Source organism: Bos mutus, chromosome 22 (assembly GCF_027580195.1).
Source record: "Bos mutus isolate GX-2022 chromosome 22, NWIPB_WYAK_1.1, whole genome shotgun sequence".
NCBI lineage: Eukaryota > Metazoa > Chordata > Mammalia > Artiodactyla > Bovidae > Bos > Bos mutus.
Genome location: NC_091638.1, coordinates 22,736,726 through 22,749,487, shown reverse-complemented (window position 1 = coordinate 22,749,487; position 12,762 = coordinate 22,736,726). Strand labels below are relative to the sequence as shown.

At 42.4% G+C, this 12,762-nt stretch overlaps 1 protein-coding gene across 3 annotated transcripts in view; it reads left to right on the top strand.

Annotated features, from left to right (window-relative positions):
• The first annotated feature begins 6,720 nt into the window (after positions 1-6,720).
• LRRN1 (leucine rich repeat neuronal 1) overlaps positions 6,721-12,762 on the top strand; it is a 47,694-nt gene continuing 41,652 nt past the window's right edge. For 2 of the 3 annotated variants that reach the window (XR_011461896.1, XM_070359311.1), the window contains exon 1: positions 6,721-7,175. The gene's annotated coding sequence lies outside the window, so the exon portion shown is untranslated. Of the gene's footprint in view, positions 7,309-12,762 lie in introns of all 3 variants that reach the window. The other variant, XM_070359312.1, reaches the window with a different exon arrangement.

The window sequence follows — 12,762 nt, the reverse complement described above, 5'->3', positions numbered from 1 at the left end:
TTATCTATTATCGTACAGGCAAAAGAGAAATCAGAATGGAGAGCAAATAATTGAAAACAAGTATATAAACTAAAATCTTTACAAGAGCCAAAAACCAAAATAAACCTTTATTTATTAGTAAGGTCTGCCTAAACATAAATAGCAATGGAAATAGAGAAAAACTGAATATATTAAACTGATGCTTCAAACTATAGTTTATGCATCCATAGTTCAATAACCAAAATGGGCATTTCTAATGAGTAAGTTTACTACAACATCTGCTGTAGCAAATAACTGATAAGGCCTTATTTCTCACCAACAGAAGATTGGTAGAATTACACAGCCATAAAGCATTACAGTTTCAAAGACATTTTAATAATATGAAGAAAAAGCTCATGATCTAATTTGCCCTAATTATATAAAGACATTAATTTATTAATTGAGTCAATTCATCCATTCAAAAAATGTTTACTTAGTACCTATTACAGGCTGAGTGCTGGACTAGGAGATGGCCATCTGGTTTCTGCCTTCAACCAGTATATAGTCTAGCTTTATAGAGTAAGCTTTGTCAATATTCTGGCACAATCCCTGTGTAAGACTTAGTTTTCTTATGTGTAAAATAAGGAGATTGGGCTAGATGACTGACAAGGGCTACCCAGCAATTAAATTAAGTGGAAATGGGATTCTTGATTCAGTTAGGCAAAAAGACATTATCTGGTGTATGTGCAAGGTTATAGCAGGACTAAAATTGCAAAAGTGCCCTAAACTTAGGAATGCGAGCTGTTTAGAGCAATGAACCATCTTGATTTGTTCCAGACTGAGGGATTTCTCAGATGTGAAACTTCAGGACTAAAACCTCCAATGTCCTAGGAAAACCAAGATAGTCGAATGCCTTAGTTTCATGTCAAATTATTAACATAATTGCTGAAGTTACATTAGTAATAGTAGAATTATTTTGTTAAAACAATATAAATTATTACAGAAACCTTAATGAATACCTTTTCTGTGTTGAAATGATTTCATATGCAGTACAAAACTGAAGGAACAGAAACTCAGACACGCAGTAAACTCATTCAGTTGTCAAAATTTTTTAGAGAAATAATACGTTTGGTGTGCAAGTGAACAATGATCACAACAATCACATGAGTTTTACAGTCATTACCCTCTAAAAGCTTGGTGATGATTCCTTTAAAACTATAATCTTAATTCAGAGGCTGTATAAAACACTGGCCGTCAGAGAGAGACCACACTATCTCTCTCTTATTGAAATACATATTTACTATTAAGATACATTAATATAATATTTAGTACATGTTATGTTAATATTTAATATATTAAATAAATAATAATATTTTACTCAGAGAGACATTTCTTTATTATTATTATTTTTTACTGAAGTTTTTGTTCAGTCGCTATGTCATGTATGATTCTTTATAACCTCATGGACTGTAGTACTCCAGGCTTCTCTATCTTCCACTATTTCCCAGAGTTTGCTTAAATTCAAGTCCACTTAGTCGGTAATGCTATCTAACCATATAGTTGACTTACAATGCTGTGTTAATTTCTGCTGTACAGCAAATTGATCCAACTTCATGAAAATGAAAGTGAAAGTCCGTCAGTCGTGTCCGACTCCTTGCAACCCCATGGACTATACAGTCCATGAGATTCTCCAGGCCAGAATACTGGAGTGGGTAGCCTTTCCCTTCTCCAGGGGATCTTCCCAACCCAGGAATCAAACTGGAATCTCCTGCATTGCAGGCGAATTCTTTACCAACTGAGCTATCAAGGAAGCCCTCAATTTTATCTATATATGTAATATACTTTTTAATATTCTTTTCCATTATGGCTTATCACAGGGTTTTGCACATAACCCCCTGTGTTATACAGTAGGACATTGTTTATACCACATCTTCTTTATCTTTTCATCTGTTGATGAGCACTTGGGTTGTTTCCATGTTTTGGCTGTTGTAAATAGTGCTGCCATGAACATAGGAATGCATGTAACTTTTTGAGTTATTGTTTTGTCTAAATACACATCCAGGCATAGGACTATTGGATCATATGGCAAGTCTATTTTTAGTTTTTTGAGGAACCTCCATACTGTTTTCCATAGTGGCTTTCCCAGCTTATATTCCCACCAACAGTGTAGGAAGCTTTTCTTTTCTTCACAACCTCTCCAGTATTTGTTATTTGTAGACATTTTAATGAAAACCAGAATGTGTCACTGGTGTGAGGTGGTGTCTCATAGTTTTGACTTGCATTTCTCTAGTAACTAGAGATGCTGAGCAACTTTTCATGTGCCTATTGGCCATCTGTATGTCTTCTTTGGGAATATGTCTGTTCAGGTCTTCTTCCTATTTTTCAATTGGGTTATTTGTCTTGTTGTTGAGTTGTATGAGATGTTTGTAAATTTTGGAAATTAACCCCTTGGAGAGAGATATATTTTCAGCTTGTAAAGGTTATGGCTTAAAATGGCATTATTATAATTTCATTCTTAAAGTACAGATGTCCTTTAAAAGATTATTCTAATATGATTACCTTCTAAAGATTCCATCTTTCTTTTTTCTGTTCTTTTACCACATATACCAGTACAATTAAGCTAATACCAATTATAATGTTTCTTCAAACTGAAGCTAAAGAATATCAAGGGGATGGTGAGGGATCCCAGAGGAATTTGCAGTGTCTCAACAAGGCCAACTCCAGGGGCACGAATGCCTCCCTACATCAACAGTAAGACCTGGCTCTCTTGGGAACTCTGGGGCCCTTCTATCAATTTCCATTCTCCTCCAAAGCCTCCGAGGTCTTCCAGAATGTAAGAAATAAATAAATGTTTACTAATAAATCTAGGATACCAGTAATGGGTGAGCTCAGTAGGAGTAATTTAGATAGATTGAGAATTCTACAAAAGAAACAAATGAGTTTGGTTTAGTTATCCTTGTCTGTTGACTATTTCCTCTTTATTCATTCCAGTGACAAGAGGTTTTTAAATGTCAGTTGATAAAATAATCCTGACACCCCTTTGCAAAGCTACAAAATGGCAGTTCCTAAAATTTGGACCCATTAACTATTTAGGCAATTCATCACATTTCCAATGACTGCATTAAACTTCTGATTCCTTTATAAATGCTCTTTCTATATCTGTTTTCCTCTGTCCCACAGCCATCTTTCCAACAAACAGCAATCCTGGTCTTCTGCACCAACCAGGCTCCCTTCCCACCTCTGGCACATATCTTTCTTCCTAATGATAATGCTTCTTCTGTCAGGAGCCAAATACACGCAGTGGTCAAGGGGAAATAGGCAGAGCTTCTTTTCTCATTCTTGCTTTGGGGAAGAAGGAAAGTAGTTTAAATAAATGATATGGGGGTTTAAAAAGAAACGAATAGTGGAGGGACAGTCTGTTTCTCTCATTGGAGCTAATAGTGCTTTTAAAATACTCTGTCACCTGTGTCAGCTCTGTGAAATAATCATGCCACTTGTCTGACCTAATGACCTAATGAGGACCTAAATAGTCCTCACTACTGGGCTAGTAATGCCTAATGCTTCTTTGTGCTGAAAGCTTACTTCAGTTCAGTTCAGTTGCAGTTGTGTCCAACTCTTTGTGACCCCATGGACTGCAGTACACCAGGCCTCCCTGTCCATCACCAATTCACGGAGTTTACTCAAACTCATGTCCACTGAGTCAGTGATGCCATCCAACCATCTCATCCTCTGTGTCCCCTTCTCCTCCCACCTTCAATCTTTCTCAGCATCAAGGTCTTTTCAAATGAGTCCATTCTTCACATCAGGTGGCCAAGTATTGGAGTTTCAGCTTCAGCATCAGTCCTTCCAATGAATATTCAGGGCTGATTTCCTTTAGGATGGACTGGTTGGATCTCCTTGCAGTCCAAGGGACTCTCAAGAGTCTTCTCCAACACCACAGTTCAAAAGCATCAATTCTTTTGTGCTCAGCTTTCATTATGATCAAAGTCTCACATCCATACAAGACCACTGGAAAAACCATAGCTTTGACTAGATGGACATTTGTTGGCAAAGTAGTGTCTCTGTTTTTTAATAAGCTATCTAGGTTGGTCATAACTTTTCTTCCAAGGAGCAAGTGTCTTTTAATTTCATGGCTGCAGCCACCATCTGCAGTGATTTTGGAGCCCCCCAAAATAAAGTCTGACACTGTTTCCACTGTTTCCCCATCTATTTCCCATGAAGTGATGGGACCAGATGCTATGATCTTAATTTTCTGAATGTTGAGCTTTAAGCCAACTTTTTCACTCTCCTCTTTCACTTTCATCAAGAAGCTCTTTAGTTCTTCTTCACTTTCTGCCATAAGGGGGGGTGTCATCTGCATATCTGAGGTTATTGATATTTCTCCTGGCAATCTTGATTCCAGCTTGTGCTTCCTGACTAGACACCAAGAACTGCACCAAGCATTTTACAAGCTTATTCTTACTTAACCAGCACAACACCTTGGGATAGGTACTGCTATTATCCCCACTTTATAGGCAAGGAAACTAAGGTTTAAAGAGGTAAAGTGACTTATCCCAGAGGGAAACAGTTCATAACTTGCAGTGCTGGGGTTTAAAGCAGTGTCAGCCTAGTTTCAAAGCTCATACGCTGGTATCTAACTTGATTTCTTAGCTGGGCTTCACACCAGTCTCATGAAGCCTCTTCCAAAACCTGGAGGCTGTTAGTGATCTTGCCTCCTAGTAACAGTAATTCCTGCTGCTGCTGCTGCTAAGTCACTTCAGTCGTGTCCGACTCTGTGCAACCCCATAGACGGAAGCCCACCAGGCTCCCCCGCCCCTGGGATTCTCCAGGCAAGAACACTGGATCGGGTTGCCATTTCCTTCTCCAATGCATGAAAGTGAAAAGTGAAAGTGAAGTCGCTCAGTCGTGTCCGACTCTTAGCGACCCCATGGACTACAGCCTACCAGGCTCCTCCATCCATGGGATTTTCCAGGCAAGAGTACTGGAGTGGGGTGCCATTGCCTTCTCCACAGTAATTCCTAACCACCATTAATTGCTTCAACTGCTCCCCAGGACTTACCTCTGTCAAACTCCACTGTGCAAAGTACAACATTGTTTCCCTTCCTCTCCCAGAAAGACAGTTCGAAAAACCTAAAGTAGACTTCCCAGACTCGATGGACATGAGTCTGAGTGAACTCTGGGAGTCGGTGATGGACAAGGAGGCCTGGCGTGCTTGATTCATGGGGTCGGAAAGAGTTGGACACGACTGAGCAACTGAACTGAACTGAACTGAAGAAACCTGTGTTGAGTCTTTCCCTTATCATTCAAGTTCTGTGTTTCTGCTAGATGCCCACCTCCTTTCAGACAAGCTACTTCCAAGCTACATGTAATCAGCATGAGAAAATTTGAGTCTTGGGAAAAGTTCTAGATTCACCTTACTTTGAAAGTTTTAAAATCTTTTCTAGGCAGCACTCTCCCATTCTATTTGCAATGGGCTTTTTTGTATAGCTGTCCTTCTACACTTCATTTTACCTGTTTCCCTAAATCAAAATATCTTCTTTCCCTCGAGCTTTTAAGGCACAGTACGACCTACTGATATCTTTATGACAGTTTCAGGACAAAAGAAAGTAAATGGACATTTAAGACCATCAAATATTTATCAGGCATCTATGAAAGACATCAAGGAATGCTATAGGAATCAAGATAAAACATTACTATTATTAAATGCATACCATATTTTCAAGGAATTTGAAAGATGATACTATAATAATGAATTTATTCTTCCAAATTCCACGGAAGTTCTAAACTTGGACATCACAAAGAAATGTCATATTCTCTTGCCAGAAGCCACTTGGCACTGAGGGGTTAATAGTGCTCTAGCTTAAATCAGTAACAAGTACTAAGGGCTTCTCTGAAGTCTGGTTGCAAGGTGCCCACTTAGAGGATGAAATTCAGGTTCATGTTCAGTTTCCAAAAACCCGTTTCCACCTTGCTCTCTGACACCCTCCACTTCAAACAGACTGCATTCTCAATCCTTCGCTTATTTGAACACAACTTTCACACCTAAACAATCAGAGAGCTGTAATTACGAAGTTTCAGAAACGTTTTCTGAAAGCGTCCCTAAATATAAGAAGCTGTTTCACCATCCATTTAAGTGTCATAATAGTCTCTTTCTGCGGCAAGGACACAGACCAGTTCCATGTGCATGTAAGTTCAGGTGTGTACACACAGCCCAAGAAATCTCCATTAATTTTAAGAGGAAGGGTCAGGTTTCACACCGAGACCTAGCTGTCTCCTGGGTTGAATTTGTCTGCTTCTCAGTCTCAGAAGCCCAAGTTCTATGTTGCGCAGGAATCTGGCTCCATTGTGCCTAGGTGGCCTGGTAGAAAGGGTGTTTTTTTTTTTTTCCTTTTTTTTGGGTACCTTTTCTGCTAAGAAATGGCAATGTGCTTTGCCTGCCTAACCCAGCCGCAGCCTGTCGTTCCCTAGACAAAAAGCGGTGGCCCTTTGCTCCCCGCAGCGGCCGCGGCCGCGACTCAGGGAGGCCGAGCCAGCCGAGACCCACGGCTTTACGCTTTTGTTGGGCCGGCTACAGATGGTGCCCCAGCACTGGGCTGAGTCGGGGTGGTGTGGGGGGGCAGGAGGACCAGAGGAGGAGGCCAGGAAGGGGGTCGGGCGGGAGGGGAGGAGACCGTGGAGCAGCCAATGGGAGTGCAGCCCATCAGCTGACCGCTTTTGCTTACACCAGGTGCACGCCGGCTGCGGGGAGCACAAAGCGGGGCGCACCGAGGGCGCCGGCAGCTAGCCGGCGAGCTAAGCGAGGCCCGTGCGCCCGCGCCTGCAGCGCCCTCCGGGCGGGGAGAGGGGCCGCCGGCGTCAGCGCGGGCAGCAGCATCCGCGCGGTGGCATCCCTAGGCGCCCCGGACGCCCTCCTTTGGACCTGGACACTCGCTGCCCCGCTGTCAGCATCCCGCTTCTATCCTTTATCCCAATCCTGCCTGCCTCTGCCCGGCCCCCGAGAGCCGGATTGAGCCCAGGCCCGCGCAGCAGCTGTTGCTCGTGCTACTGCCTCGCTTCGCGTCTTGGTGCTCTGCCGCGAGCCCCCTAAGGAGCCAGTGCCTGTGGGTTTGGAGGGAGGTGCCGCTCAGCCGGTCCTCCTCCTTCTCGTCTTCCTCCTGCTGCCGCCTCCGGTGCCTGGTCAGTGCGCACCCCGACACCCCTGCCAGCCGGGCCTCGGGGTAAGTGCGCTCGCTCAGCCGGGCAGTGGCGGGAGACGTAGGCGGCAGCGAGGGGAAGTCAAGGCAAACTTGGTGGCTTGGAGGGCTCGAGAAAGGTCTGGGGAACCGTGGGACAAGATCGCGGGCCTAAGAGGTACGAGGGGGCGCGGCTCATGAAGCTGGGGAAAATGACGGATCCGGGGGAGCGGGAATCTAGTAACCTCCTTACGGGGGGGAAAAATCACTGGGGTCGGGGAGAACGGTAATTCGGAAGGAAGGCCGAACAGAAATGAGCAAAAGGCAGTAACAGGAGGCGAACCCGTTAGATTCCCGGGACCGAAGGCGGGGAGGGTGATGCCCATGGATCCGGAAGAAGGAGGGCTGCTGGAATCTGAACTGAGGAATGCAGCCCGGAGTCGGAGGGAGCCCGGGGAGTTGGAAAAAGGGCTAAGAAAACGGGAAAGAAGGTGGCAAGCTGTGGAAAGAGAAGAGAGAGAGGATGTCTTGGCGGTGGCCTTTTCGGCCAAAGGGTAAGGGGCGTAATTCACAAAGCACTTGAGTGTACTGAAGTGAAAGCATTCGAAAGAATCAACTCAGCTGTCGCGCGGTCTAAGTGGGGAAAGACCTCACCCTGCGTCGCGTTTTGAGTGCAGAAAGGGTGGCAGCCTCCGGAGGTTTGCCAGGGATGCAGAAATGTCTGGGAAACTCTGTCCGCTCCAGGCACGGAGCCGGTGCTGGTTCCCGGCTAGGCTGGGGTGGATAACGAGCAAAGTTTGCCAGCGGGTGTCTTTTGTGCTGCGTGGAGAGGGGTGTGGGTAGCCGCCGACTCGGCACTTCCGAGGGACCGGCAGTGACTGCCTTCACCGAGGGGAGCCCCAGCCTGGTAGGCCCAGCTAGGGTGGAAAGATCGAGTAGCTGGAGGGGCTCGGCACACCCGGGACTGGTGGGAAAACCCGTCCCAGGATGGTTGTAAGGAAGCCGGCCTGGATACTGGCACTGGGAGATTGGGCGGTAGTACCGCCTTCGGGAGAGAGATGGGGACCTTGCCTGCTGAGTTCACCTCTGTAACCATAGCGCCTGGAACTGAATTAATGAATTACCGGGGTGTGAAGGTTTTGAGGGATTCATTCAACTCTCGAATCCCACAGGCCAAGAGTTGAAGAAAATAGACCCTTCTCTAAATCGCACACCACTATTAGCATCTTCATTCCCAGACCCAGATAATAAAGAAAATAGAATTCATTGAGGGGACAGGTATTGCTGACTTGAGAGCTTTTTGCCTGTAGGATATTTGGGAAACACAGTATATTGTTTTGTTTTGCAATTTGCTCTGCCACCATGGCCTCAAAAGCATTAACACTACTCGGATATGCCGATTATTTTTGAAAGCCAGCACTAGAGGACTGGAAAGTTCAGGAAGGTACTTTGATCAGTGTAAGTCTACAGTTAAAAAGTGGTGTTGTTGGCTCTGGGGCCATGTGTGTCCCTAAGTCTCTGATTTGCATGCAAATGTGAGCAAATCCTGGCAGATGTCTGGCCTCATCCATTCACATGAAGGAATTTGAAAAGACAAGGAGCCTTTAGTTAACAATAGACCTTAAGAAAATGGAATAAAGGCTCAGTGAGTTTTTCTCTTTGGGAATTCCAAGGCTTGCTGACACTTTTATTCAAGAGCCAAAATCTCTGAGTGTGATTGTACTGAAAGCTCCAAGTACTGCTTGATCTTTACCTGGCTGTGTGTTTTTTGCAATATTTAAGCTGGATGTTCTGAGCTAGTGAGGAAAAGTGTTAAATGAAGCAGAAGGTAACTTAATTCCACTTCTGGTGGTTTGAAGTAATTTCTGAATTGACCCCTCAACTTTTATTTAGAGTTTCTTCTCTTTTCCTTTTAGTAATCCCACTTCCTGCTCGCATAGGCTGTCCATCCTCAGGGATATACAATATAGTTGAAGAGAATTGTAGATGGCTGACAGGAAGATCTCACTAGAAGATCTTCATAGTCCTGTCAAAATCAATTCAGTAACAGGCACCAAACTTGTAGAAGTGCAGGAGATGAAACCATCACACTCCTGGTCACCTGAGGGCCTTCAGGGCCACAGGACAGAACAGTGAATAGGGAGGCACTCATGCAATGGACCCCCAAACAGAGAAATGTCTGCCTTGTCTAAGAGTAGCTAGCAGACCACTGCACTGCTGACTTCCCGGCACTGATCAACTGCTGAACAAAAGGCAGGCAGTGTGGTCTGCACATGAGTCCCAGGGATCATACCTACTTACAAGCCAACCAGTGGCCTCGTCTTTTCTCAGCCTCAGTCACTGTTGAAGGGAAGAAGAACCTATTCACTGAAAAGCATTTGCCCCTGTATTCTATATATTCACTGAAAAGGACATTAAAATACAAGTTAAAAAAAAGAGAGAGAGAGAGAGACAATATTGTTTTGAAGTTCAGTGGGGTGGGAGGGGTTTAGGGGATGGGTAACAGATGTTAGTTTGCTATTTTACCTGTTTTCTTAAGTTATTTTTGCTGGTTCAGTGACTTTTTTAAAACACATAACGCTGTACTTTCCCAGAAGGGTAAAACTGAACTGAGTCAAATTTAAGTAAGAAAAGGTTATAGCCAAGATTACATTTTTCTGTCTCTGAGCTATCTAGAAGTCAGAAAGTTACAAATCATTATAATAAACTCTTATGTGACTTAAACTTGGGATTCTGTCTTTACTATGGACTTGAAGGGTACCTATAAAATGTAGTTGGCATTTCTAAACTAGGCAATAAGCCATTTTATTGTAAAGTTATCATCTAGATATTTTTGAAACAAATGTGGTAACTTTAAAATGACCAAAGTCTCACCTTTTGTGAGAATTTCTTTGGCTGTTATCCTGGCTGTGTGAGATCTTTGTTCCACAAGTCTAATGAAAGGGAAAATTAGGGCCTATTCCTTGGTAAATAAAAGTAATAAAGTACCTATTATTAGAAAGTATCACTCTGCTAAATAAAATCTTAGACCAGATCCAACTGCATACTCTGGTTCTAAACAGTAACATAGGTACTTTTGCACAGTGTCTGTAATTCCCAAAAAGCCAGGAGAAACACAACCACTGATTTTTCTCTGGTTCGAACCTGTTAAAGCTAGCTTTTTGACCTGAACTGTTAGAACAATTAGCACATATTCTAAAGCAGTTATACTCATGGGAATGAACCCAGTAGGTACTAAAGAAAATCTGCCTTTACAGAATTATACTGCTACTTCCCAAGCCAGTTGGGCGTGATTTTAAATAATCAGAATGGTAGACCTTTTTATGCCACCATAAACAAACCATAAACCATAAGTAAAATGTGGTAAATTATAGGACCTGGATGTCATTTTTTACTAGACTTTCATAATACTTTCTTATAATTTATTTTTAAGCTACTAAATAATAGTTTTTTGAATGATTCACTTGAGCACTAATGTAAGGTTGCTCAAATATTGTATTTAACTTTTCAAAATTATTATGCAGAACATCTATTTTGGGTTAAGGCAATCTGGAGATAAAGCAAATTCTATTTCAGAATCATAATCATATTTTGGTTTCTGGGAACAATGGAAGTATCTTTAACTCATGAATAGAGTTTTGATTAATATTTTATTCAGGATGAAATTATAATTATATAAATAAAGTCCGAAAAACATGTATTCTCTCTTGTTTTGGCTCAAAGTGCAGAATAGAGACCAAAGTTAAACCCTATATGTAAAATTCAGTACTTTAGTGACCAAGGGAATCATTCCTTCTATAAGTCTTAAATAAAATTTGCTTTTTAAATTTTCTTGTTTTATCATAGTACTATTTGCCTACTTGCTTCTCTTGTAGCTCAGCTGGTAAAGAATCTGCCTGCAATGCAGGAGATCCTGGTTCGATTCCTGGGTCAGGAAGATCTGCTGGAGAAGGGATAAGCTACCCACTCTAGTATTCTTAGGCTTCCCTGATGGCTCAGCTGGTAAAGAATCTGCCCGCAATGCGGGAGACCTGGGTTCAATCCCTGGCTTGGGAAGATGCCCTGGAAAAGGAAACGGCTACCCACTCCAATAATCTCGCCTAGAGAATTCCACAGACTGTATAGTCCATGGGGTCACAAAAATTTGGACACGACTGACTTTCTTTCACTCACATTTGCCTACTTTATGGATCCATCACTGGATGTAGTATCCAAGTCTCAAAACAGACAAATGCATAATAAATTGTTTACTGGCATTACAATTATAATATATGATACAATCATATAGTATTTATTTTCAGACTTTATGGACACCCTTGGGCTCCCTGGTGGCTCAGTGGTAAAGAACTCGCCTGCTAATGCAGGAGATGTGGGTTTAATTCCTGAGTCTAGAAGATCCCCTGGAGTAGGAAATGCTAAGCCCTGCCTGGGAAATCCCATGGACAGAGGAACCTGGAGGGCTATAGTCCAGCCTACAGTCCATGGGGTTGCAAAAGAGTCAGACATGACTTAGAGACTAAACAATGCCATGCCAACAGAAGTGCTAAGCATTTTATTCAATAAATAAAATTTATTCCATTTTATGTTCAGAGTTTTTTTTTAAAGAAACAATATGCAGGCTTATATATTATTATTTTTTTTACTTTTTGAATATTTTCAAAAGGTCTAACAAAAGTAGAATGTTATTAGCAGTTTTATCAGTTATCTGGTTGGTAACTCAGCTTTCTAATCATAACCAGGTGATCTTAGATTAGTTTCTTTACCCCACAAACCCTCAGTTTCCTCATTTGTATCTGAGCAGGTTAGGTGGATAGGGCTGGAAGGACTGACTGCCCTAATAAGTAAGATGGCTAAAAGGTCTGTAGGAGTTGTGCCCTCAGTACCACAGCTAGCATAAACATTTAACTTGGATGGGACCCTTACACTTAATACACTGAAAATCATCCTGAGATGCAAAGGAACTTGCCTTAAACTTGCACTGATACATTACGGAAGGTCTGTCAACTTTGACTTGGGGGTACCCTCCAAAAATACTGCTGACTTTATTTATGACATTTAGTTTCAAAAACTGAGGCGTGAAAACTGCTTTTACAGTGGCTTATTGCCTTCCATTTACACTCATCGCTCAGGGGTTGAAATGTTATTTGAAAGCTCTGATTAATATAAATGACTGGTAATTTTCTGACCCAGGCCATCCTCGCTCATATCTATTATACGACTGGCAGACATGTGGACTCCACAGCTGCCCCCTCATTTGTGTGTGAAACAGACACACTGGTGGCATTTTTTGGTCACCATAGTTACACTAACAATATACATGTGACATGACATTCTTCTACATGAAGGGTTTTTGTGGCAAATACTATGTAGACCTGGGGGTAAAGGACGACTGTGTAAAGTTTGAGGAATACATAGATTAATCTGTTGTCCGTTTCTGGAGCCATCATTTCATTCATGGGAGGACAGTCATTCTACAGTGAGATCTAGAAAGAGGCAACTGCAAGCCTTTGATTAACAAAGATTTTTAAGGGAGGCATTTCCAACAATGCTTAACCTCTACTGAAGGATGTCTGTTAAGTATTCATTTCAAAATATTTGCTACTCCTATTTATGACTGCCCTTTGAGATAATG